The following is a 27,533-nucleotide window of genomic DNA, read 5'->3' as shown; positions in this document are numbered from 1 at the left end:
CGCTGACGTGGCGTCCTGCGAGTGGGCGAGAGCGGCGGCGGGTTTGCGTCCGGCCGGTACGGACACGTCCGGCGCGGCGCTAGGGGATTATCTAGGGTTTCGTCTGCGTTTGTATCTCGGGAGAGATGCCTATTTATAGGTAGAGGGAGCTAGGAGAGTCCAAATGAGGTGCGGTTTGCGCCCACACGATCGTGATCGAACGACCTACAACATGGAAGAGAGTTTGATGGTTTTGGGCTAGTTTTTTAGGGGTTTTTTGCTGCACACACAAATGGACTTTGCGGTTGCTCGGTTAACCGTTGGAGTACCAAACGACCTCCAAATGGAACGAAACTTGACCGGTGGTCTCCGGGTGGTATACCAAGGCCACTTGACAAGCCACGGTCCATTCCGAGAACGTTAGACACCCGCTCACGAAAGAAAATAAGAGGGGTGCACCGGAGGAGATGGGAGCGCCGGATTGCAAAACGGACAACGGGGAAAATGTTCGGATGCATGAGACGAACACGTATGCAAATGCAATGCACATGATGACATGGTATGAGATGCATGACATGAACAAAATGCAAAATGAAAAACAAAACCCGACCACGGAGGGAATATCAGAGCACATAGCCGAAAATGGCAAGAGTCGGAGTTACAATTATGGAAAGTTACATCCGGGGTGTTACAGTGCCTCTTTCGGAAAGGGAAAAAACCGTGCTCCCGGTTCGGTTTTTTCGTCCGGTTTTTTTTTGTTTTTTCGTGAAAAAGTTCGTCAAAACCTATCAACATGGAATCTAGTTTTGAAGATCTCGGCGCGAGGAATCCAATGATGAAAACGGTTCGAGATTTGAACGCACGGTTTAAGAGATAAAACGTTTTGAATAAACGGATCTACGAAAAAAGGGAAAACTTCCAGGTTGCGACAAGTGGCGCGCTGCATGTGCGCCACTTGTCGCGACCTGGGAAAGTGGAGTGTTCTTTGCAACGAGTACTCCTTAATTAGTGATTTCGCCTTTTGACGCCTGTGGGCGTCAAATAGGATGCTATATGGGCCGGCCTTCTAACCCTTTTATGTTTAATTTTCGGTTTCTATCGTTCGGTTTTTTATTAAATTCGGTTTGCTAAACTGAAAACCAAAAATGCGAGGGCAAATTTGGTAACGGATATTTCGGTTGACCGAAAATTTCGGTTCGGTTTCGGTATATACCGATGTACCGACACTCGGAATAGTGCGCTGTGCGCTTGTGCGTTACACACTCACGCATGGCCTCTTATATAAATGATTTGCTACCCACTTCCCTTTGAACAAACGAGGTGGGACTAAACATGATTGTGTTGCCAGCCGGTCGCTCCGCATTATACCAAGAAGCCTACTAAGTAAAATAAAAAAAGAAGCCCACAGGCTCATGCGGAAGCGCCGGCTAGGAGATCCGGCGCCCACGCGCCCTGCATGTTGGGCCGGCCCACGAAAACGCGTCAGCCAGAGAACTCGCACGGAAAATCCCAAAAAAATTGTCAGCTACAAGGATTCGAACTCACGACCATCATTCCGCCTCCGAGCTCGCTAACCAATGGAGCTAACGGCCTTGAGTTATTTGTAACGGCCTGAAATACCTAATAAAGGTGCCGCAGCGCTATTTGTTGCAGATAACCATGTACTGTATCGCTTAAATTTTTTGGAAAACAAATCGTGATAAGAAAAGGTTCATGGATTTGGAAAAGGTATCATTTTTGAAGAAAAGTTCATCAAATTTGAAAAAGTTCATCGATTTTGAAAAAAAGTTCATTCAAATTGAAAAAAATGTTCATGGATTATCAAAAAAAATCTACAAAATTGGAAAAAGTTCATCAATTTGAAAAAAAGTTCATCAAATTTAGAAAAAGTTTGTTGAATTTGAAAAAAAATTCATCAAATCTGAAAAAAGTTCATCAAATATGAATAAAATCATTAAATCTGGAAAAAGTTCATCGAATTTGAAAAAAAGTTCAGTGGATTTGAAAAAAAGTTCATAGAATTTGAAAAAATAGTTCATTAAATATAAAAAAAGTTCATCGAATCTGAAATAAGTTCACCGAATTTGAAAAAAAAGTTCATCGATATGAAGAAAAAGTTCACGAATTATAAAAAAAATCATTGAGCGAGGAAGAAGAAAAGAAAAAAAAGGAAAAAAGTAAAAAAGTAAAGTTAAAGGAAGAAAAGATATAAGAGGATGTTAGTAACCACGTTGGGCATGGTGGCGTGATGGTTTCTGTCGGATAGCTCGAAGTAGAGGTTCCTAGTTCGATCCCCTGCGGGGATGCTCTTTTTTTCTGTCTAGAATACAGAAACAGAACAGGGTGAGATGGGCTGGATTGCACGCATGTGTTCGCACAGTCACACGCGGGCTAGATTGCATGCACCTTAGCGACGTAAGCTGGCTGGAAGACAAACGTACGCACTGTTCGGTTTCTATTTCGGTCAACCAAAAACAAAACCGAACCTACCGAACTTAATTCGGTTAGCGAGTGTAGAAACTGAATTTTTATGCACAATTGATAAAAACCAAAAAACCGGTCTTTTCGGTTACGGTTTCGGTTCAGTGTTCGGTTCATCGGTTTTTATGCCCACCCCTAGCCGCAGGATTCGAACTACACCCCTGTTCAACAAAGGACATCGCGAGTGAGTGCTCCTAGCTGACGCTCGCGTGCGTCAACAGGAGGAGCTTTCGCGCAGGGCGCGCATCGAATTGGGCCGGATTGCACGCGTGTGTTCGCACAGTCACACGCGGGCTAGATTGCATGCACCTTAGCGACGTAAGCTGGCTGGAAGACAAACGTACGCACTGTTCGGTTTCTATTTCGGTCAACCAAAAACAAAACCAAACCTACCGAACTTAATTCGGTTAGCGAGTGTAGAAACTGAATTTTTATGCACAATTGATAAAAACCAAAAAATCGGTCTTTTCGGTTACGGTTTCGGTTCAGTGTTCGGTTCATCGGTTTTTATGCCCACCCCTAGCCGCAGGATTCGAACTACACCGCTGTTCAACAAAGGACATCGCGAGTGAGTGCTCCTAGCTGACGCTCGCGTGCGTCAACAGGAGGAGCTTTCGCGCAGGGCGCGCATCGAATTGGGCCGGCCCATTCTGTGGCTTCACTGCGGGCTGCAACTAAATTAGCAAAAAAGGACGCTCAGTCGAGGAATCAAACACGCGACCAACGATAGACTGCAAGTTTTTTTTACCAGTTGAGCTCACCAATTAGCAAAAAAGGACGCTCTTTTTTTCTGTCTAGAATACAGAAACAGAACAGGGTGAGATGGGCTGGATTGCACGCGTGTGTTCGCACAGTCACACGCGGGCTAGATTGCATGCACCTTAGCGACGTAAGCTGGCTGGAAGACAAACGTACGCACTGTTCGGTTTCTATTTCGGTCAACCAAAAACAAAACCGAACCTACCGAACTTAATTCGGTTAGCAAGTGTAGAAACCGAATTTTTATGCACAATTGATAAAAACCAAAAATTCGGTCTTTTCGGTTACGGTTTCGGTTCAGTGTTCGGTTCATCGGTTTTTATGCCCACCCCTAGCCGCAGGATTCGAACTACACCCCTGTTCAACAAAGGACATCGCGAGTGAGTGCTCCTAGCTGACGCTCGCGTGCGTCAACAGGAGGAGCTTTCGCGCAGGGCGTGCATCGAATTGGGCCGGCCCATTCTGTGGCTTCACTGCGGGCTGCAACTAAATTAGCAAAAAAGGACGCTCAGTCGAGGAATCAAACACGCGACCAACGATAGATTGCAAGTTTTTTTTACCAGTTGAGCTCACCAATACTAGTGATTAATTCGGTGCGAGAATGTTTAAGAACTAAGCACAGCGACAGACAAAAAAACAAATAAATTCAACCATTGAACATCTTTTTAATATACAATGAATTTTTTAAATATATAATGAAATTTTTCTAAATAGGCACTGAACATTTGTGTGATATAGGCATTGAACATTTGTGTGATATACGCTGAACATTTTTTAAGTATACAGTGAACATTTTATCAATATGTCATGAACATTTTGTCAAATGTACGATGAACATTTTTGTAATACACGATGAACATTTTTGTAATACACGATGAACATTTTCGGAATGCATTTTTGTATAATACACGCTCAGTCGAGGAATCAAACACGCGACCAACGATAGACTGCAAGTTTTCTTTACCAGTTGAGCTCACCAATACTAGTGATTAATTCGGTGCGAGAATGTTTAAGAACTAAGTACAGCGACAGATAAAAAAAAAATTCAACCATTGAACATCTTTTTAATATACAATGAAATTTTTTAAATATATAATGAAAAAATTCTAAATAGGCACTGAACATTTGTGTGATATAGGCATTGAACATTTGTGTGATATACGCTGAACATTTTTTAAGTATACAGTGAACATTTTATCAATATGTCATGAACATTTTGTTAAATGTACGATGCACATTTTTGTGATACACGATGAACATTTTCGGAATGCATTTTTGTATAATACACGCTCAGTCGAGGAATTAAACACGCGACCAACGATAGACTGCAAGTTTTCTTTACCAGTTGAGCTCACCAATACTAGTGATTAATTCGGTGCGAGAATGTTCAAGAACAAAGCACAGCGACAGATAAAAAAATTCAACCATTGAACATCTTTTTAATATACAATGAAATTTTTTAAATATATAATGAAAATTTTCTAAATAGGCACTGAACATTTGTGTGATATAGGCATTGAACATTTGTGTGATATACGCTGAACATTTTTTAAGTATACAGTGAACATTTTATCAATATGTCATGAACATTTTGTTAAATGTACGATGAACATTTTCATAATGCATGGGGAACCATTTTTTTAATATACGATGAACATTTTCGTAATAGGAGGTGAACTTTTTATATAACACACAGTAAAGAGAAGAAGAAATAAAACTAAAAGAAAAAGAAAAAGCCGAAAGGAAAAACGAACCAAAAAAATCAGAACAAAACCACTGAAAACCGGACAAACATTGAAAAAAACAAAAGCAAAAAACCACAGAAAACAAACGAAAAAAGAACGCAGGAAACAGCGAAGGAAGCTGTAGCTAACGGAAAAAACGCGAAGCCCGTACATGGGCTGGCCCGACCGGCGGCTCCCCTCAGCGAAAGCGCGACCTTTTGACGCTAACGAGCGTCAAATAGGTTCTGCCCTTTAGGAATCGCCCTCCTCATCGGCGACTTAGGCGCCCGTTCGCTTAACGGGCGCTCACGCAGCAGCCTCCCGTGGGCCGGCCCAGCTATCTTTTTTCTTTGTTGTTCGTCTCTTCGTTCACAAAACTGAAAAACACATAGATCTAAAAAAAATTACGAATTGGAAAATAGTTCATGAATTTGAAAACGTTCATCAATTCTAAAAAAAAGTTAATTTTGAACACAAAATTGAAAAAAGTTCACCGGATTTGAAAAAAAGTTCGCCAAATTTGAAAAAAGTTCATCGGATTCAAAAGAAGTTCATCGAAGTTGAAAAAAGTTCGCCGAATTTGAAAAATTTCATCGAATTTGAAAAAATTTCATCGAATTTGAGAAAAGTTCATTGAATTTGTAAATAAAAAGTTCATCCATTTTTCAGAAAAAACGTGAAGAAAGAAAATTTATCAAATTTGAAAAAAGGGGAAAAGGAAAAGGAAAAAGGAAAGATGAAAGAAGAAAGGATAAAAAAGATGTAACTTATCAGAGCAGCCTAGGTGATGTGTTTTTTTTAACACAGTACAGACGCAAGCGTTCATATACACGCGCATATACTCACCCCTATAAACGCACACACGCACACCCTACCCCTATAAGCATCTATGAAAGACTGAGCCGGCATATCATCCTGAATTTTACGAAGTCACCGTAGGCACCTCGTCATCGACGGGAACGTCTCCTTCCACTGAATGCACATCGCCGGAAATTCTGAAATAAATCCATCCAAGAATAAATCTGAGCACCAGGACTTGAACCCTGATGGGTTGGGGATACCATAATCCCTCTAACCATCCAACCACAGGTTGGTTCGCGGCGTGGTGGTTGTTGCAACGTCTCATGAAACGGGAGGTCCCAGGTGGTCCGACTCTCCCTCAAGCGCCCTTTGTTGCACTATAAAAACATATAGCGAGCTGTGGAGATGGGCCGGCCCGTTAGTAGCGAAAAGGAAGGGAGGGGGGTGTGCGCCCGTTTGTTGAAACAGCTATATCAGGCGCAAAAGGAGCCAAATAGGATTTGGCCTGGTGCCGCTCATCCTCGCAGCCACCGCCATAATCCGTTCTCGCCTAGTTGCCACACGCGTCAGCAGATCCGATCCGGATTGATCGATTCTGCCACACCTGCTGCTGCCATAAGCACACACGCTTCCCTCTGATTCGCTTTTGGTAGGAGATCACAACCGCTCAACACATGTGTTATCACTCCTGCAGAACTCCAACTATATCTTCATCTCCTCTAGATTGACGGCCTCTTCGAACCTTGCTCATGATACCACTTGTTAGAATAAATCGGAAGCGCTATTCGATCATCCGAGGACCAAGCAATCACATGAGGCACGACACCGAGATTTGTTAACGAGGTTCACCGATATGGCTACATCCCCGGGGCCTAACTACGGGGGCTCCTCCCTGTGACACCGTCACCATACCGCACACCGATCACCCGGACGCCGGTATACGCTGCCGGCTCCCCCTGCGTACCTGTGCTATTATGTTGGCATAGGTTACGTCGTGTGAGAGGCCTAGGATACAGGTGTCCTATTAGGACACAACTCTATATTCTATCTAAACACAATACTACTCGGAGTCCAACTGTAACCTACCTTGTACACAATTTTCGACACAACTTCAATAATTCTCTAATCCAACATGAATTCAGATCAACAATTATGGGGCACAAAAAGAAGGCGAGAGGGCGGTTCTGGCTAAAACCAACTATGTGATGAAAGCAGAACTCAACGATGACTGATCCGCTTAAACCACACTACTTACTTAGGCTCACTTACGAGAGCTCCCTTGACTCTGATCTTTGATCTAGCAGATGCGAGAACTCAGTCCAACTCCATTTGATCTTATGATCTTTGAATATGACAAAGGTTATATTTTCTCCATTTATATTCGTTAGAAAGAGCTCCCACTATTCGGTTGTAACAACCTTTAGTGGGTCTTGGTGAATCAAAAAAAGGCGCAAATAATGCGCATTGTAAGCAAATCTGCAATGAATGAAAGCAAAGTTCTAAGCTTGGATGTTAAAACCTTGCCTTATATTAGATCAACATGTTACAATTTCTGTAGAATGAATCTTTTTTCTTGCGAAAAAATGTTTATATTGTACCCGCGCTAACTGCAAAATGTTTACACTTCTATTTTGTAAGAGGGAAATGGTGTTATAATTTTATGTTAAATAATTAAATAATATTAATTATGGAAAACAAACCAGAGACGGTATTTGGAAATGAAATGGTTACCGAATTTGTATCTCCGTTAATAGGATCTTTTTAAGGATTAATCTACATTATTAGGCTTGTACCGTACGTATCTTTGCTTATGGGCCAAACCACTAGCAGACTATCACTGCAAGCTTGTTACATCGTTTTGGACTTCAAAGCCTTTGAATTCACACTAACCTTTTGAATTGCCTCAACCGTTTCTAGGGGAGTGGTTGTGTGGCCGACTCAGTAGCCATGTGGTTTCGTCGCTCTAACGTCACACATGTGTTTTTATTTATGTCTGATTTTTGTTTATTAAAAAAAAACTAAATACATATATTATGAAAAAATATTTTAGTTAATATTTATAAAAGTGTTCATCGCATATTTAAAAAATATGCATGCCGTGTAAAAAAATGTCCGCTCAACTTTTTGAAAATGCATGTACCATTAAAAAATGTATGTGACATTTCAATAATGTTCACGTGTTTCGAAAACATGTATGTGACATTTCAATAATGTTCACGTGTTATACAATGTAAAAGAATGTTTGTGAAATATATATAAAAAATGTACCATTCACAAAAAATTTGTTTACATTTCAAAAATGTTCACGCATTTCAGAAAAATGTAGGTGACATTTTGGAAAAAGGTATAAAATGTTAAAAATGTGTATTTAATTAAAAAAGAATGTTTTATACCATTAAAAACTCTATTTTACAATTCACACATTACAAAATATGTTTGTCATTTTAAAATTTTGTCAATACGATGCAAACAAATTTTTGCAATTCCCCGCAAAAAAAAAACAAAATTTTTGCAAAGCTTTAAAAAATCGCATAGTTCACAAATGTTTAGTATCATACCAAAAATGATTCAACGTGTATTTAAAAATGCTTAATATGTATGAAAAGAATTGTTTGAAACACTTATTTTGTAAAAATGTTAATTATGTATTTGAAAAATGTTCCATGTGGCCGAAACATTTGTGGGCAGGTTGATGGATGGTGGTGGAGGTGCCCTCACTAGCTAGCTGCATTAGCTTGGTGGAGTGAACCATGGAGGTAAACAATTTTCTAAAGCAGTGGTTTAGTTGAACACGACATTTGATGAGCAACTAGGTATTCAAGTCCTCATACTTTGTTTGATAAATATGGTCGGCGTTGATGTTTCTATGCTTGGCATGTTGATCTAGAAAGACTGAAATGTGTTAGCATTGGCCCAGGAAATTCCATACATACTAAAAATATGATACATACTACCTAAAAAGTAGAATATATACTGCATAAACATTCTTATATACTACATACAACGTGAACATACACTCCGGTATGAGAGATACTACCTAGAAAATATGAAACAAAAAGTGGGAGTAACTACACCCGGTTGTAGGAAACATTTGTCCTATATATATTTAAAAATGTTTATATTGTACACACATTAACTACAAAATGTGCATACTTCTATTTTTTAAGAGGAAAACAGTGTTCTAGTTTTTTTTGTTAAATAATTCTATAATATTATTAAGAAATAGAAACAATTTACTGAAACAGTATTTGGGAATGCAAGGTTACGGAATTTGTATTTGCATCTAGGATTTTTTTTAAAGATAAATCTGCGTTATTAGGCATGTAGTAAGTATATTTGCTTATGGGCAAACCACTAGCAGACCATCACTGCAAGCTTGTTACTTCTGTTTTTTATTTCAAAGCCTTTGAACTAATGCTAGCCTTTTAAATTGCCTCAACTTTTTCCATGGGTGCGGTCGTGTCTCGCCCGCGGGAAAGTCTGTGTCGCCTTTAGCTAGACGCAAGCTCAGCTCACCTACAGGGGGTGGCTAGTGGGCCCACCAGTAGCCATGTGATTTCGTCATGCTAACGTCACATGTGTATGTTTATTTCTTTTCTTAGTTTTGTTTATGAACATATTAAATACATATACCATGGACACATTAGTTATTTTTTTTAAAGTGCTCATCAAACATTTTAAAAATGTATTTTTTAAAAAGTGCTCAACACACATTTAAAAAATGTTCAGGTGGTGTAGCAACATTTTATAAACTTTAAAAAATGTTTGAACCATGAAAAAATGTAGGCAACATTTCTAAAATTTCACGAATTTCAATAAAATGTATGTGACATTTAAGAAAATCAAGTAATTAAAAAACATGTTTCATACCATTCAAAAAAATGTATTTTACATTTTAAAACAATCATACATTTAAAAATATATTCGTGATCTAAAAAAACTTTAGTACAATGTAAAACAAATGTTCGCACAGTTTAAAAAAATGTTTTGTGTGATTCAGAAAATGTTTCAACGTGTATTTTTTAAAAAATTAACACGTAATCAATAAAACATTAAAAACAGGTATTTTGTAAAAATGTTAATCGTGTATTTGAAAATTGTTAATATATATAGAAAATGCTTTAGATGTAGATAATAATGTACAATGTCTATGAAAATAAGTAGACACCAATTCATATATTTGAAAAGAAATCATGTATTCAGAAAATGTGAAATATGTACAAATTTTTCCTGATGTATACAAAAAATTTACAACGTGCATGAGCAAAACCCAAAGAAAAGTGGTAAAACCGAAGAAACAAACAAAGAAAAAGGAGAAAGAGAAAAAAGAAAGAAAAACCGAAGAAACCAGAGAATGGCTCTCACCTAAAATGTGAATGCACATTGTGATAGGATCAAGATTGTCTTGTGGGTTATACTAGCTAGCTGAGTTAGCTCTGTAAGCGAACCATGGGTGTTGTAACTACTTTCTAAGGTGTGGTTCAGTTCATCATGTCATTGGGAGAGCTAGCACTTTAGGTACTTCAAATCCTTGAATACTTTGACATATATGTTCGGTGTCAATGTTTCTATGCCTGGCATGATAATATGCAATTACAACACAAGTTTTTGGATTCGGGTGCTGTGGGCGACCAAGCCCCTAATACCCTGACACTGTTGGTTGGGTTGGCGGCGTGTTGGGCAACTCATTGTGAGGCTCATTTCCGCGATAAATCACAGAATAGCCCACACCAGCCCCAAGATCAGATCTGCTGGTAGACTTCCTTGATATAGATAACCAGTACAAACATAATATTACATCAGGTTGAGCAAGTGGTCAACATTCTGTACAAACTTGCAATATAGGTGGTGGTGGAATATAACAGTGGTGTGATGGTGGTACAACTCCGATACAATGAAATAAAACCAAGCGTCAGAGTGAGGCTTGCCTATTTTATTCATGAAGCGGAAGCACTGCGGATGATATATGTGGTAGACTCCAAGACCACAGTTGACTGACTGGGAACACCTCTAAGCGTCAGGCTCACTAACACAATCTTCCTCCACAAGGTTGTCCTCCTCCAGGTCTGTCCAAGACAATAGCCAGGGACAAGCCTGTGAGTACGTTGGAATGTACTCGCAAAGCCTGTGAGTACGTTGGAATGTACTCGCAAACATTATGAACAAAAGATACAACAAATGCAAATGCTCATGATGGGCTATGTTAAATGCACATGCTGATATGAATTAAATCATGGCATGATAATGTTAAACTGGTATGGATAAATAATTACGTAACTTCAGTATTAACCAAGAAATTAAAGTGGAACATCGGACGTTAGACCGCCCGAGAAATTCTAAGAAGAATGCCAAATGGGTGTCTGAAAGCGACGCCTCGAGAGGTCTTGAAAAGAAATGCCAAACAGGTGTCTGAAAGCGACGTCTCGAGTGGTCTTGAAAAGAAATGCCAAACGGTGTCTGAAAGCAACGCCCCGAGAGGTCTTGAAAAGAAATGCCAAACGGGTGTCTAAAAGCGACGCCTCGAGAGGTCTTGAAAATAAAACGAGTACCCGGGTAGTCTAGCCATCCCAAGTGAAACTCGGAAAAGGAAACAAAGCTGAGTGCACGGGTAGTCTAGCCATCCCAAGTGCCACTCAGTAAAATCAAACAACATAACGGGTTAGTCCACAATAACAATAACATGTATAGCAGTAATATTCATGACAGCATTGGTGGTGACAACAATTATCCTGCAAATTGAATCAAGATCAATTTAATTATTTTCCTCTAAAGACCGACACCGGGACCGATACTTGACCCTTCCCAACTATCGTCCTTGACTGTGGACACGGCTATTCGAATAGATGTAACTCTGCAAAGGTTGTACTCTTTACCCACGTGTATGGAATTTCTATAGCCAATATCTAGACACTAACTAATTTCCGTTACGATCTTTGGGTTGGAAACACACCTGACCAGCACACACCAGAAAAACATCTTTCAAGAAAAACTCTAAGTCGGGGAGACCACCGTCTCGAATAGCATGGGATCACTATTAATATGCGAGGATTACAAGGGGTGCCCCCCTCTCAGCCCAGCCGGATACACCCATGCCCCCTGACCCGATGACTGGCATTAAACCATGGCCATGGAACCCTCATCGTGGCCTCTCTAAGTGGTGTACACAGAAAGGGGTTAACAACTTACTAAATCGCACTCCCCTCGCGGGAAGACAAGTGGCAGCACGGTATTTAGCTAGGCTTAATGGAACAAGACTCGATCTAGGTCGACTCAGGAGGTGTTGTTATTAAGACTAGCATGTCCCACATGCCACAGTGACACCGTCGTGTCATAACACAACCCGTGCCCACCGGCACATCCAAGGCAGGAGATACACTCCCGGAATCTTACCATATTCACACGTTAGCAAAACCTGGTGAATGCAATAGTGACATGCAATAGTGTTCATGCAATAGTGCTCAAATTGACATGACTAGTGCATGCTTCTACTATTCCTACTCTACGGTGCAAAATCCTCCGATGCAACCATGCATGCAATTCATTATATCCCAAGTTCAATAATGCTTGCCTTGACCAAAGTAGTCAGAAAGTGGTTCCTCGAAATTCCCAGTAAAGTCCCCCTCTTCGTTTTCTGGAAAATAAAACATCCAAATCACTTTTTTGCAATAGTACAAAAATTTATCTCAAAATATTTTTAATTAAATAGTAAAAAACTAGAGTGAAAAACAAGAATTTCAAAAAAAGAATCAACTAAAAGTGATCTGTGGTTTAAAAGTTATTAAGGATTTAAAACTAGGGACCTCTTTGTAAATAAAATAACTACAAGTGGGTCCCTGCGGTGATAACTGAAAGCGCCTCTGATGGAAATATGCTTCCCAACGCAGAAAGTGTAAAGAGGCAAAAGACGCTTTCGAAAACAACAGAAAAGAATAAAACACTGACGGGTGGGCCCCATCAGTCAGGTTTGAAATTCAAACGCGCCCTACGCACATGTGTACAAAGGGGATGCGATGGACACCGACGCTGATCGCCGGTGTTTCAGGAAGCAGTGATGGTCGAGATGTGCTCGAGGTGGCGCCCCGCGTCGGTGGGTGGTGGAGTTGGTCACCGGCAAGCACCTAAACGGTGGTGAGGTCGACGCCGGCGGACGGTGCTTTCTGGTGAGGTGGGAGCTCGCCAGAGAGAGCTCTTTGCGTCAAATTGAAGCACGAGATCGGGTGGTGGGTGTGTTGCGTGGCTACTGGTGGATTTTTGGAGGCGGAGATGGAGTAACGACGTCGTGCCGATCGGGAAGGGTGGCGGTGGGTCGGTGACCGGAGTCGGGGAAGAAGACCTCCCTGAGGTCGTTCGACCACTCTGGGTGGCGATTGGGGATGGGTGGAGGTGTGGTGAGTGCTGAACGGGGCTCGGGGTAGCCTTTTATAGGCGATCCGAGGAAGTCAGTGGTGGAGTGGATCACGCCAGAGTTAATCCGGCCGACTAGGTAGGTTAGGACGGTGGTCAAGGGTGGTGAGGAGTGGATGAGGTCAAGGGAGTACTCCAGAAGCATCAATGTGGACGGAGCCGAGCCCTACGACCTTATCCACGGCGGGGTGTCCGTACGGGTGTGGCGACGATGATTGGCTCCGGCGACTGCCAGACGGGCGCCGGGCGGCTCGGACGGTGGGTCAGCGCCGCAGGAGACGACGCGTGGGAGGAGTTAGGCAGGGGAGCGGTAGGGGAGTGAAGGCGCTGGTCGGCGGAGCTGATCCACTCGGCCGCCGCTGCCGAGGACGGTGGCAGGTGCACCGGCCAGTCAATGTGCTATCGTCAGCGAGCGGCCGACCAGAGGGGCCCGGGGTAGCTCATTTAAGCCCCAAGGAGACGACACCAAGCGGGGGAGAGGAAGAGGAGGAGTGCACTAATGTCGCTTGAACTACATCAATATTTTCCCAAAGAGGAATGGATGATGCAGCACAACTACGGTAGGTATTTCCCTCAGTTATGGAACCAAGGTATCAATCCAGTAGGAGAACCAATAAACACTATGTAAACGGTACCTGCACACAAAGAACAAATACTTGCAACTCGACGCTTATGAGGGGTTTTCAATCCCTCTTACGGGTAACAGCGCCAGAAACTGTCAAGTTGACGGGATAAAATTTGTGTAGATTGGATAAATAGATCTCGATAAAAAGCGAAATAAAATAAATAATAAAAAGTGCAGCAAGGTATTTTGGGATTTTTGGAATAATAGATCTGAAAACAAGAGCGAATAAAAATAGATCTCAAAGCAAGTATGATAGAGAACAGACCCGGGGGCCGTAGATCTCACTAGTGGCTTCTCTCGAGAAAATATCACACGGTGGGTAAACAAATTACTATTGGGCAATTGATAGAAGATCAAACAATTATGACGATATCCAAGGCAATGATCATTATATAGGCATCACGTCCAAGATTAGTGGACTGACTCCTGCCTTCATCTATTACTATTACTCCACACATCGACCGCTATCCAACATGCATCTAGTGTATTACATTCATGGAGAAATGGATTAATGCAATAAGAATGATGACATGATGTAGACGAGATATATTCATGTAGGAATAGCCCCCATATTGTTATCCTTAATAGCAACGATACATGCGTGTCTTGGTGCCCCTTCTATCACTGGGAAAGAACACCGCACGATCGAACCCATCACAAAGCACCTTTTTCCATGGCAAGAAAAATTGATCTAGTTGGCCTAACTAAACCAAAGATTCGAAGAAGAAATACGCGGCTATAAGTAATCATGCATATAAGAGATCAAAGAAGACTCAAATAATATTCATGGATATAGATATGATCATAGTTGTGCCCCCCTCGGGGCACCCCTTTGGTACTTCTTTGGCCCTAGTTGTGTCTTCTGGTCCATCAAAATTCTCCAAAAAGTTTCGCTACGTTTGGACTCCATTTGGTACTGATATTCTGCGTAGTAAAAAACAAGCAAAAAACAACAACTGGCACTGGGCACTATGTCAATAGGTTAGTCCCAGAAAATGATATAAAGTTACTATAAAATGATTGTAAAACATGCAAGAATGATAATATAACAGCATGGAACAATAAAAAATTATAGATACGTTGGAGACGTATCAACATCCCCAAGCTTAATTCCTGCTCGTCCTCGAGTAGGTAAATGATAAAAACTGAATTTTTGATGTGGAATGCTACCTAACATGTTCATCACATATTCTTTTCTTTTGTAGCATGGACATTTGGACTTTTATACGGTTCAAAGCAATAGTCTAGTTTTGACATGAAGATTTCAATACTCAGGCATATCAACAAGCAACCATGTCTTTCAAAATATCAACACTAAAGAAAGTTATCCCTAGCCCATCATGCTCAATCATTGATCCATTCATAAAACACACTCGCATATTAGCTACATCCAATGCTCAAGTATGACCATAGTGCCCCTTAGTTGGTGCTTTATAAGAGAAGATGGATACTCAAATAAAAAAAATTACATAAAGTAAATAGATAGGCCCTTCACAGAGGGAAGTAGGGATTTGTAGAGGTGCCAGAGCTCAAAGCTTGAATTGAGAGATAAAAAAATTTGTGAGGCATACTTTTTCGGTCAACGAAAACGACCGAGTAATTCCTGACACTTTCCATGCTAGATATATCATAGGCGGTTCCCAAACAGAAAATAAAGTTTATTCATTTTTCCACCATAATTTCACATTCCACGGCTAGCCGTATCCACGGATACCGTCCATACCAACACTTTCCAAGGAATTTATTATTTGACAACATAAAGTATTTTTTTTTCATTTCAGGACTGGCATCCCTATTACCGTCGCACTCTCATGCAATGACAGGTGAATAAACACTCATCTTGAGAATAACACATCTAGCATGGAAAATATTGGCCACCTCCTGCCGCTTCATGAGCGGTACAAGCACACAAAAAGGAAATTTATTTTGAAATATAGAGATGGCACATACAAATTTGCTTAGAACGGCACGGGAATACCGCTTATAGGTAGGTATAGTGGACTCATGTGGCAAAACTGGGTTTAGAGAGGTTGGATGCACAAGTAGTATTTCTACTTAGTGCAAGTGGAGGCTAGCAAAAAGATTGAGAAGCAACCAACCAAGAAACAAAAAATCACATAAGTGAGCATTAAGCATAACTAACACCGAATAATGCACCACAAATAGGATGTAATTTCATTGCATAACTATTGACTTTCGTGCTTGCATAGGGAATCACAAACCTTAACACCAATATTCTTACTAAATCATAATTACTCACCAACATGACTCACATATCACTATCATCATATCTCAAAACAATTACAAAGAATCAAGTTTATTTTGTCCAGTGATCTTCATGAAAGATTTATTATATCCCTCTTGAGTATCTATCACTTTGGGAATAGTTTCATATATTGCAACTGCTTTTGACAAGCTCAAACAAATTTAAGTGAAGAACATGAGCATACAATTTTTCGTCTCTCAAAATAATATAAGTGAGGCATGAGAGAATTTCTTCAAAAATTTACCAACTCTCAAATAAATCTAAGTGAAGCATGTGAGCATTTCTTCAAAAATATTAAAGCACACCATGCTCACAAAGATATAAGTGAAACACTAGAGCAATTCCATAGCTCAAAAAATTTAAGTGAAGCATAAAGAGCAATTCTAACAAATCATAGCATAATTTTGGATCCCTCAAATAGGTGTGTTCAGCAAGGATACTTGTAACAAACTAAAAAGGAAAATGAGCAAAGACTCATATAATACAAGACGCTCCAAGCAAAACTCATGATATGTGACGAATAAAAATATAGCTCCAAGTAAAATACCGATGGTCATTAGAAGGAAGATGGGATGCCACTCGGGGCATCCCCAAGCTCAGTTGCTTGTTTCTCCTTGAATATTAAATTGGGGTGCCATGGGGCATCCCCAAGCTTAGGCTTTTCTTACTCCTTATTCCTTCATCCATCGTGATCTCACCCAAAACTTGAAAACTTCAATCACACAAAACTTAACAAAACCTTCGTGAGACGTTAGTATAAGAAAGCAAATCACTACTATAAGTACTGTTGCAAACCCATTCATATTTTATTATTGCATTATCTACTGTATTCCAACTTTTCTATGGCTTATACCCCCCGATAAAGTCCATAGATTCATCAAAATAAGCACACAATGCAATGAAAACAGAAACTGTCAAAAACAGAGCAATATGTAGTAATTTGGAAACTTCATATACTTCCGTAACTCTAAAAATTCTTAAAAATTAGGACAACATGGGAAATTTGTGTATCAATCTTGTGTAAAAAATTCAGAATTTTATCGCGCTTCTGTGATTTTACAAAATTCTGCTACTGAACGCAAAAGTTTCTGTTTTCCAACAAGATCAAATCAACTCTGACCCAACATGATCCCAAAGGCTTTGCTTGGCCCATATAGTAATTAAAACATAAAAACACAATCATAACAGTAGCATAATTGCACAAACACTCAAGAACAGAAAGAAAAAGGCAAAAATAAATTGTATTCATTAGGTTGCCTCCCAACAAGCGCTTTCATTTTATGCCCCTAGCTAGGCATAATTCATAGATTCAAGTATTGTCATCTTTAGTTTTAGATCCATAGGATGCCCTCATGATTGATTCATATGGTGGCTTAATTCTTGTTACAGGGAAGTGTTCCATCCCCTTTCTTAATGAAAATTGAAATTTAATATTGACTTCTTTCATATCAATCACTGCACCTATAGTGCGTAAAAACGGTGTACCAAGTATAATTGGGCAAGAGGGATTGCAATCAATATCAAGAACAATAAAATCTACGGGCACATAATTTCTATTTGCAAGAATAAGAACATCATTAATTCTTCCCATAGGTTTTTTAATGGTAGAATCCGCCAAGTGCAAATTAAGAGAACATTCTTCAATATCGGTAAGACCAAGCACATCACATAGAGATTTCAGAATTATGGAAACACTAGCACCGAAATCACATAAAGCAAAACATTCATAATTTTTAATCTTGACTTTGATAGAAGGTTCCCATTCCTCATGTGATTTTCTAGGAATGAAATCTCTAATTCCAATTTCTCTTTCAAAGCTTTCATCATAGCATTAATGATATCTTTTGTAAAAGCTTTATTTTGTTCATAAGCATGGGGTGAATTTATCATGGATTGCAACAAAGAAATACAATCAATCAAAGAGAAATTATCATAATTAAAGTCTTTGTAATCCAAAATAGTGGGCACATCACTAGTTAAAGTTTTGACCTCTCCAAACCCACTTTTATCAAAATTTTCATCAAGATTTTCACCCTTCAAATTATCGGGATGCCTTCTAGATAAAGCTGACTCTTCTTCAGTCCCTTTATCATCAATTTCAACCTTACTAAACAAAGAATCAATAGAAGAAATACCAATCATTTTAAGATTTTCATCATTTTTATGAAAGCAATCGCTAGAAAAGGCTCTTTCTAAAAATTCCCTTTTAGCTCTAAGCATAGCGGTTCTTTTCTTATTTTCATCCATAGAAACATATAAAGCTTTAATTGATTCATCAACTTTGGGTACAAAAGCTTTCAACTTGAGATTTTCTACATCGTGAGGAATTCTATCAATGCTTCTAGACATATCATCAATCTTATTCAACTTTTTTTCTATTGTAGTATTTAAAACTTTTTGAGCATTGATAAATTCTTTAATATTATTCTCAAGATCAGAGGTGTTCCTATTATTATTGTTAGAAGAATTACCATAGGAATTACCATAATTGTTAGAGGACTTTCCAGGGAAAGGCCTAGGATTAAAATTACCTCTATAAGCATTGTTATTGAAATTGTTTCGCGAGACAAAATTCACATCTATAGGATCACTATTTTGCTCAATCAAAGTAAACAAAGGCACATCATTAAGATAAATAGGAGCACTTTTATTAGCAACCAATTTCATAAGAGCATCAACCTTTTCACTCAAAGAATTTATTTCTTCAATCGAATTAACCTTTTTACTAGTAGGTGCTCTTTCGGTATGCCATTGTGAATAATTTACCATAATATTATCAAGAAATTTAGTAGCTTCACCCAAAGTAATTTTCATAAAAGTAACACCCACGATGGAATCTAAAATATTTCTAGAAACAAAATTCAGTTCTGCATAAAAAATTTGTATGATCATCAAAGATTTAAACCACGAGCAGGACAACTTCTTAGCATCAACTTCATTCTTTCCCAAGATTGTGCAACATGTTCATGCTCAATTTGCTTAAAATTCATGATTTGAGTTCTAAGGAAAATAATTTTCGTGGGCGGAAAATACTTAGTAATAAAAGCATCTTTGCACTTATCCCAAGAGTCGATACTATTGCGGGGCAAAGAAGAAAAGCAATTTTTTGCACGATCCCTCAAAGAGAACGGAAATAATTTTGACTTCACAATATCATTGTCCACATCCTTTTTCTTTTGCATATCGCATAATTCTATGAATATGTTCAGATGGGATGCGGAATCTTCATTAGGAGTATCGGAAAAACTGATCTTTCACAACAAGATTCAACAAAGCGACATTAATATCACAAGATTCCGCACTAATGGTGGGAGGAGCAATCGGAGTGCTAATAAAATCATCATTATTGGTATTGGAAAAATCACACAACTTGATATTTTCTTGAGTCATCGTGACTACGCAAACAACATTGCACACAAAACAGACCTGACGAGAAAACGGCGAATGAAAGAGAGGGCGAATAAAACGACAAATTTTTGTGAAGTGGGGGAGATGAAAACGAGAGGCAAATCGTAACTAATGTAAATTGCAAGGAGATGAGATTTGCGATTAGGAACCTGATAGATGTTGATGATGTCTCCCCGGCAACGGCGCCAGAAATTCCTTTTGATGTCGCTTGAACTACGTCCGTATTTCCCAAGAGAGGAAGGGATGATGAAGCACAACTACGGTAGGTATTTCCCTGCAGTTATGAAACCAAGGTATCAATCCAGTAGGAGAACCAAGCAACACTATGTAAACGATACCTGCACACAAAGAACAAATACTTGCAACCCGACGCTTATGAGGGGTTGTTAGTCCCTCTTACAGGTAACGGTGCCAGAAATTGTCAAGTTGACAGGATAAAATTTGTGTAGATTGGATAAATAGATCTCGATAAAATGCCAAATAAAATAATTAATAATAAAAATGCAGCAAGATATTTTGGGGTTTTTTGGAATAATAGATCTGAAAACAAGAGCGAATAAAAATAGATCTCAAAGCAAGTATGATAGAGAATAGACCCGGGGGTCGTAGATTTCACTGGTGGCTTCTCTCGAGAAAATAGCACACGATGGGTAAACAAATTACTATTGGCCAATTCATAGAAGATCGAATAATTATGACGATATCCAAGGCAATGACCATTATATAAGCATCACGTCCAAGATTAGTGGACCGGCTCCTGCCTGCATCTACTACTATTACTCCACACATCGACCGCTATCCAGCATGCATCTAGTGTATTAAGTTCATGGAGAAACAAAGTAATGCAATAAGAACGATGACATGATGTAGACGAGATCTATCTTGCCTTGCTTCCCCTTCTGCCACTGGGAAAGAACACCGCACGATCGAACCCATCACAAAGCACCTCTTCCCATGGCAAGAAAAATCGATCTAGTTTGCCTAACAAAACCAAAGATTTGAAGAAGAAATACGAGGCTATAAGTAATCATGCATATAAGAGATCAAAGAAGACTCAAATAATATTCATGGATATAGATCTGATCATAAACACAAAGTTCATCGGATCCCAATAAACACACCGCAAAAAGAGTTACATCAAATAGATCTCCAAGAGACCTTTGTATTGAGAATCAAAAAGAGAGAAGAAGCCATCTAGCTAGTGCCTACGGACCCGTAGGTCTACAATGAGCTACTCATGCATCATCGGAGGGGCATCAATGAGGATGATGAACCCCTCCGTGATGGTGTCTAGATTGGATCTCGTGGTTCTGGAACTTGCGGCGGCTGGAATTGTATTTCGTCGACTCCCCTAGGGTTTCTGAAATATTTGGGTATTTATAGGGTGAAGAGGCGGTGCGGGAGGCCACTGAGGTGGGCACAACCTACCAAGGCGCGCCTGGGACCCCAGGCGCACCCAGGTGGGTTGTGCCACCGTCCGGGCACCCCTCTGGTACTTTTTTGGCCCAAGTTGTGTCTTCTGGTCCATAAAAATTCTCCAAAAAGTCCCGCTGCGTTTGGACTCCGTTTGGTACTGATATTCTGCGAAGTAAAAAACAAGCAAAAAACAACAACTGGCACTGGGCACTATGTCAACTAGATGAAACCCCGCGCGTTGCCGCGGGATGTTTGTATAATAATTTTTAAGAGATTGCATGAAGTGCGAATGAGGTTATTTTGACAATATTGAGTAGGATGCTATCTTGCAATCAAAACTGAAGTATAACTCCTGGACGATCAACAAATTCAGTTGTTTATGATGCTTAAAATTATAGTTGCGTCTATAATGATCAAACAGAAGGAGTCTCTTGTTGTGCAATTTCCCCCCGAAATATATGTGAACCAAACTTATACGTAAAATCAAACTATTTGTTGCTTATTTGGTTTTGGCTAAATAGTACAACATCTTAATCAAGAATTAACTTGGCAAATCAGTTTCTTTCTGATTGGACTCAAATAAGCCAAATATGTTGATAACATGAATACCAAAAGAGAAACTACATCCCTTTAGTGGAATTAGCATCGAAACATAACGAGAGGGACAAACATAATCTGCAGGTTGCAAAACAAATACAACATGAAGTGACTACTACCTACAAATCTTTGCATGTGGTGACTTAAGACACCGGAGTAAAAACAATGTCATCTTAGTAGCTCAATGATACCTACTTACTAATCCCACTATCCACACTGGAGATTGCAAATAATTTGCAAGCATCATTATCAGAAGACAGTAAATGGTGATACTAATACTCTATGGCCATGCAGGTGTAGCTAACTTTGTCGAAAATATAACATCTAAACCACCCTCCCTCCTGAAAGAACATATATATCAAGTCAAACTAAGAATTATCTTATGAAATGCAAGAGAATGGAAAACATGCTTAACAAAAGTATATAGAGTAATTCCTCCAATAAAAAAATCCATTAAGAGGGCTTCAGAGTTCAGAATAGCGTACCTCTCAAAGCTATTTAAACATGCTTAGAATTTCGAAAACCAACCATGTAAAGAAAAATCCTTACACTACTATTATATCTCACAATATAAACTTCACAATTTTTAACCGTCCACGGGAGGCGAATATGGATGCATCTCCAAGATATAAATGATAATCCGATTTAAGTACAGGGATGTTCATATGAGACATGAATCGCCCTTCATGGATTTCTACAAAAAAAAGGTGGAAGAAATGATGGTAAATTAGCTAAGGCCATAGGTGCATATGCTAATTTTGTCTAATGAGAAGAGAAAACCGAACCCATGCCCTCGAACGTCACCTTGGTCCCCTTCTTCCACCCGGGTTTCACCTGAATGGTCTGCGTCACCTTCCTGGTGATCAGCCTATCAGTCAGGAACCAAGTCATGTAGGTGATGGTCACTTATCAGTACCGTAAAAAAATGTGAGCTTGATAATGCGATCAGGTGGTACGAATAGTGTCACTGTCCCCTGTACCAGCTAGGCCAGCACCCTCATATGCAGGCAGTATACCTGAATTACACGCCCCCTAATGCCATGAAGGACCACACAACATGCATTTCGACAGGTTATAGTCTCCAAAACAGGAGAATGGCGTTTTGGAGGCCGAGCTCCATGGAGCCCTTTATTTTTGAAAAATTCAAATTCAAATTTTTATGTTTCAAAAAATTCTGAAAAAATATGCGTATATGTAAGGATGTAACCCACATGTGTGTAAAAATTCATGATGAAATACCTTGAATTGCGACCTGTACAAAAAAGACAAATTCATGGCCTGAGAGAATGAATAGTATCATGTGTTAAACAACTCTAGATTTGTCTTTTTTGCACAGCCCTCATTTCAACGTATTTTGCCCTGAAAATTTACACACATGTGTGTTATGCCTTCATGTATAGCTGTGTTTTTTTCAGAATTTTTTGAAACGTAAAAATATGAATTTTGATGAAATTTGAATTTTGAATTTGGAGGCCTCATTGGAGCTCGGTCACCAAAAGGGATTTCCGCCAAAACAAAGGTATTCAACCAAATGTACGAATTACTACATTGAAAATTATGCTACTCACGTCAAAAAAAAAAGTATGCAACATACCTCTTATTACCTGGAATCTTCTTCTGATTAATTGTTGTCGTCATCCAAAATCCCATGGCGAAATTTTTGAACAAAACGCCTTTAGCAAAATAAATTCTGGGATCTCTCTCACCTTACCAAACTCTAGATAATCACGATTCAACACCTGACAAATTTTGGATCAAATCCTCTAATGATGCAGCAGAAACAAAACATCATTTTCCCTCACCTTTTTGGCAGAGCTTGGTTGAAAAAAGGGGTCATCCACCATTGCGGCTGTGGCAGGGGTCATATGTCGTCGCGCCAGGCCGTGCGCCGTCGCTGCCTTCGGCAGCCATGCCGGAGACGGGCCTCCTCAGGAGCAGTGAAGGGCCGAGGGCCGCCGGGCCATGCGTCGCACGCCGTGAGCGGCCATGGACGTTGGCCACCTGAACCGTGGACACGGACGAGGTCTGGGTATTCGCCGACGCTGCTGTCGGCATCCACGTGGCATGTGGATTCGTCGGCGGGCACCGCATTGACGCGCGACGGGGAGCGCATCGCTGTTGCTGTCGTGCCTCGTGTGGAGGTGGGATGGCTCAAGCCATGGACCTCGTGTCGAACTGGGGCACCGGCGTTGTTTGCTGGTCTTGTGTGATGGAGAATCGCTGTGGGAGGGGAGGAGGAATGGGGGAGGAGACGCTGATGCATTGGCGCTTTGGGTGGGGAGCAGTGGGGAACAGACGATAAGATATTAATGGATGCGTACCGGAGGGTTTTTTTTTGAGCGATGATCCAGCTTTATTATTCAGCGGCCAGGTTTACAGAAATTACAAAAGGGTCATGGGGTACACCCAGCCCAAATGGCGCCCCTGTATTAAAGAAGATGAAAATTTGGCCAAATTATGAGCATCTCCGTTCATTGCCCGGTTTTCATATACAAACTGGCAGCTAGTGAATTCTCTTGCCATGGTGACAATTTCCTTTATGATCATCCCATATCTCCCATCCGAGCCTTGCTGTATCTCCTCCACCACTGGTTTGCAGTCGGAAACAATTACACATCGATCCAAAGATAAATTGAGTGCCAAAGACAAAGCTTCTCTACATGCAAGAGCTTCCAAGGTAGCCGGATCCGTAATGTGATCAAAAACCATAGCCGACGAACCCAGGAATTTTCCGGTGTGATCTCGGCATATCGTAGCTGCTGCTCCTCTTCTCCCATTCCTTGCTAGACCTCCATCCACTTGGATCTTTGCAACTCCAACCTCTGGCGCCATCCAACCTCTGCTGCTTCTCACTCCTTGAACCGGAGCTGTCCGAGCCCTTTGACCAGAACGTGCATGACCTTGCAAGATTTGGAGCTCCGAAATGAAGCTCTTAACAAAGGAAAGAGTGGCATGTGGACTCTAAAAAACTGAATCATGAATGGCCATCCGACGTGCATTCCAAATCGCCCATAGAGTAACAACGAACTTGATCAGCTGGGCATGTGACAGATTTTCAAACAAAGTGAATAACTATTGCTTCGCATTCGGCTCACTTGTTGCTTGTAAATGTTCAGCGAGGTCGCCATCAGAGAGGGCCCATACATAGCGGGCCATGGAGCACTCCAAGAGGGAATGCCTCCATGAATCTTGTGCTCCACATAATTGGCAACATTCAGCATCGGACATATTTCTTGCAAAGCGCACATCTTCAGTTGGGATTGAATGTTTAGCGAGTCGCCAAAGAAATTTTTTTACCTTGCCTGGGACCTGAACCGACCAGAGAGCATTCCAAGATTTCCCTTCAGCTTCCAAATTAGATGAGCCTGCATTTCCCTGTAGCCAATCCTCCCTTCGTTTTTCTGTTTCTACCAGCATCCTATATGTTGATCTAATTGTGAAAATTCCCTTCTTCTCATGGTACCAAGCCCAATGATCCTCCATCTGTAGTGTGCATAGCGGAATGCTACCAATAACATTATAGTCTACTGCTACAAAGATTTGCTCAATCATGTCTCTCCGCCAAGAAGCATTCGTGTGATCAATTAATTCACTTACAAACTCGGGCGGGTTAGGCAATAAGCATGCAATCGACCTCATCATTGCAGTTCTGGGAATCCAATTGTGTTCCTAGATTTTGGTAGATGATCCATCTCCAATTCTTCTAATCAGGCCCTGGCATAGAACCTCATGTCCCTCCAAGATAGATCTCCATATTTGTGAGGGATGCTTGCCTAGATCAGCAGACAAAATTGAACCATTGGGATAATAAATCGCTTCCAAGAATCGCGCACATAGCGAGTCTGGATGCTTCAATAATCTCCATGCCTGTCTAGCCAACAGTGCTAGATTAAAAAGCTCAAAATCCCGGAATCCAAGACCCCCCATATACTTGTTAGAAATATGCCCTAGAGGCAATAATAAATTGGTTATTATTATATTTCCTTGTTCATGATAATCGTTTATTATCCATGCTAGAATTGTATTGATAGGAAACTCAGATACATGTGTGGATACATAGACAACACCATGTCCCTAGTAAGCCTCTAGTTGACTAGCTCGTTGATCAATAGATGGTTACGGTTTCCTGACCATGGACATTGGATGTCGTTGATAACGGGATCACATCATTAGGAGAATGATGTGATGGACAAGACCCAATCCTAAGCCTAGCACAAGATCGTGTAGTTCGTTTGCTCAGAGCTTTTCTAATGTCAAGTATCATTTCCTTAGACCATGAGATTGTGCAACTCCCGGATACCATAGGAATGCTTTGGGTGTGCCAAACGTCACAACGTAACTGGGTGGCTATAAAGGTGCACTACGGGTATCTCCGAAAGTGTCTGTTGGGTTGGCACGAATCGAGACTGGGATTTGTCACTCCGTGTAAACGGAGAGGTATCTCTGGGCCCACTCGGTAGGACATCATCATAATGTGCACAATGTGACCAAGGAGTTGATCACGGGATGATGTGAGTTACGGAACGAGTAAAGAGACTTGCCGGTAACGAGATTGAACAAGGTATAGGGATACCGACGATCGAATCTCGGGCAAGTAACATACCGTTAGACAAAGGGAATTGCATACGGGATTGATTGAATCCCCGACATCGTGGTTCATCCGATGAGATCATCGTGGAACATGTGGGAGCCAACATGGGTATCCAGATCCCGCTGTTGGTTATTGACCGGAGAACGTCTCGGTCATGTCTGCATGGTTCCCGAGCCCGTAGGGTCTACACGCTTAAGGTTCGATGACGCTAGGGTTATAGGGAAAGTATGTACGTGGTTACCGAATGTTGTTCGGAGTCCCGGATGAGATCCCGGACGTCACGAGGAGTTCCGGAGTGGTCCGGAGGTAAAAAGATTTATATATGGGAAGTCCTGTTTTGGTCACCGGAAAAGTTTCGGGTGAAATCGGTAATGTACCGGGACCACCGGGAGGGTCCCGGGGGTCCACCAAGTGGGGCCACCAGCCCCAGAAGGCTGCGTGGGCCAAGTGTGGGAGGGGACCAGCCCCAGGTGGGCTGGTGCGCCCCCCCCACCAAGGCCCAAGGCGCATGGGAGAGTGGGAGGGGGCAAACCCTAGGTCCAGATGGGCCTTAGGGCCCATCTAGTGGGGCGCCCCCCCTCTCCTCCCCTTGGCCGCCCCCCTTGATGGGATCTAGGGCTGGCCGCCTCCTCTTGGGGGTGGAAACCCTAAGGGGGGCGCAGCCCCCTCCCCCCTATATATAGTTGAGGTTTGGGCTGCCCAAGACACACGAGAACGTCTCTCTTTCGGCGCAGCCCTTCCCTTCTCCCTCCTCCTCCTCTCCCGCGGTGCTTGGCGAAGCCCTGCAGGATTGCCACGCTCCTCCACCACCACCACGCCGTCGTGCTGCTGCTGGACGGAGTCTTCCCCAACCTCTCCCTCTCTCCTTGCTGGATCAAGGCGTGGGAGACGTCACCGGGCTGCACGTGTGTTGAACGCGGAGGCGCCGTGGTTCGGCGCTTAGATCGGAATCAACCGCGATCTGAATCGCTACGAGTACGACTCCCTCATCCGCGTTCTTGCAACGCTTCCGCATCGCGATCTACAAGGGTATGTAGATGCACTCCCCTTCCCCTCGTTGCTAGATTACTCCATAGATTGACCTTGGTGATGCGTAGAAAATTTTGAATTTCTGCTACGTTCCCCAACAGTGGCATCATGAGCTAGGTCTATGCGTAGTTTCTATGCACGAGTAGAACACAAAGTAGTTGTGGGCGTAGATGTTGCCAATTCTTCTTGCCGTTACTAGTCTTATCTTGTTTCGGCGGCATTGTGGGATGAAGCGGCCCGGACCGACCTTACATGTACGATTACGTGAGACAGGTTCCACCGACTGACATGCACTAGTTGCATAAGGTGGCTAGCGGGTGTCTGTCTCTCCCACTTTAGTCGGAACGTATTCGATGAAAAGGGTCCTTATGAAGGGTAAATAGAAATTGGCATATCACGTTGTGGTTTTACGTAGGTAAGAAACGTTCTTGCTAGAAACCTATACAAGCCACG

The 27,533-nt window shown here is 41.2% G+C and overlaps 1 long non-coding RNA gene across 2 annotated transcripts; it reads right to left on the bottom strand.

Moving 5' to 3' along the window:
• Positions 1-20,490: 20,490 nt before the first annotated feature.
• On the bottom strand, positions 20,491-23,782 carry LOC141021338 (uncharacterized). 2 transcript variants are annotated; one of them, XR_012182288.1, is made up of 4 exons: positions 23,263-23,782; positions 23,055-23,177; positions 22,265-22,328; positions 20,491-22,154 (listed from the first exon to the last, which is right to left on the bottom strand). It is a non-coding gene; the product is annotated as an uncharacterized lncRNA (long non-coding RNA). The 2 variants fall into 2 exon arrangements; XR_012182289.1 differs by having other exon boundaries at positions 22,246-22,328; positions 23,263-23,732.
• Between the last annotated feature and the right edge of the window lie 3,751 nt (positions 23,783-27,533).

This window comes from Aegilops tauschii, chromosome 4, assembly GCF_002575655.3.
Source record: "Aegilops tauschii subsp. strangulata cultivar AL8/78 chromosome 4, Aet v6.0, whole genome shotgun sequence".
Taxonomy (NCBI): Eukaryota; Viridiplantae; Streptophyta; class Magnoliopsida; order Poales; family Poaceae; genus Aegilops; species Aegilops tauschii.
The sequence above is the reverse complement of the archived record's forward strand: the minus strand, read 5'-3'. Positions and strand labels throughout refer to the sequence as shown.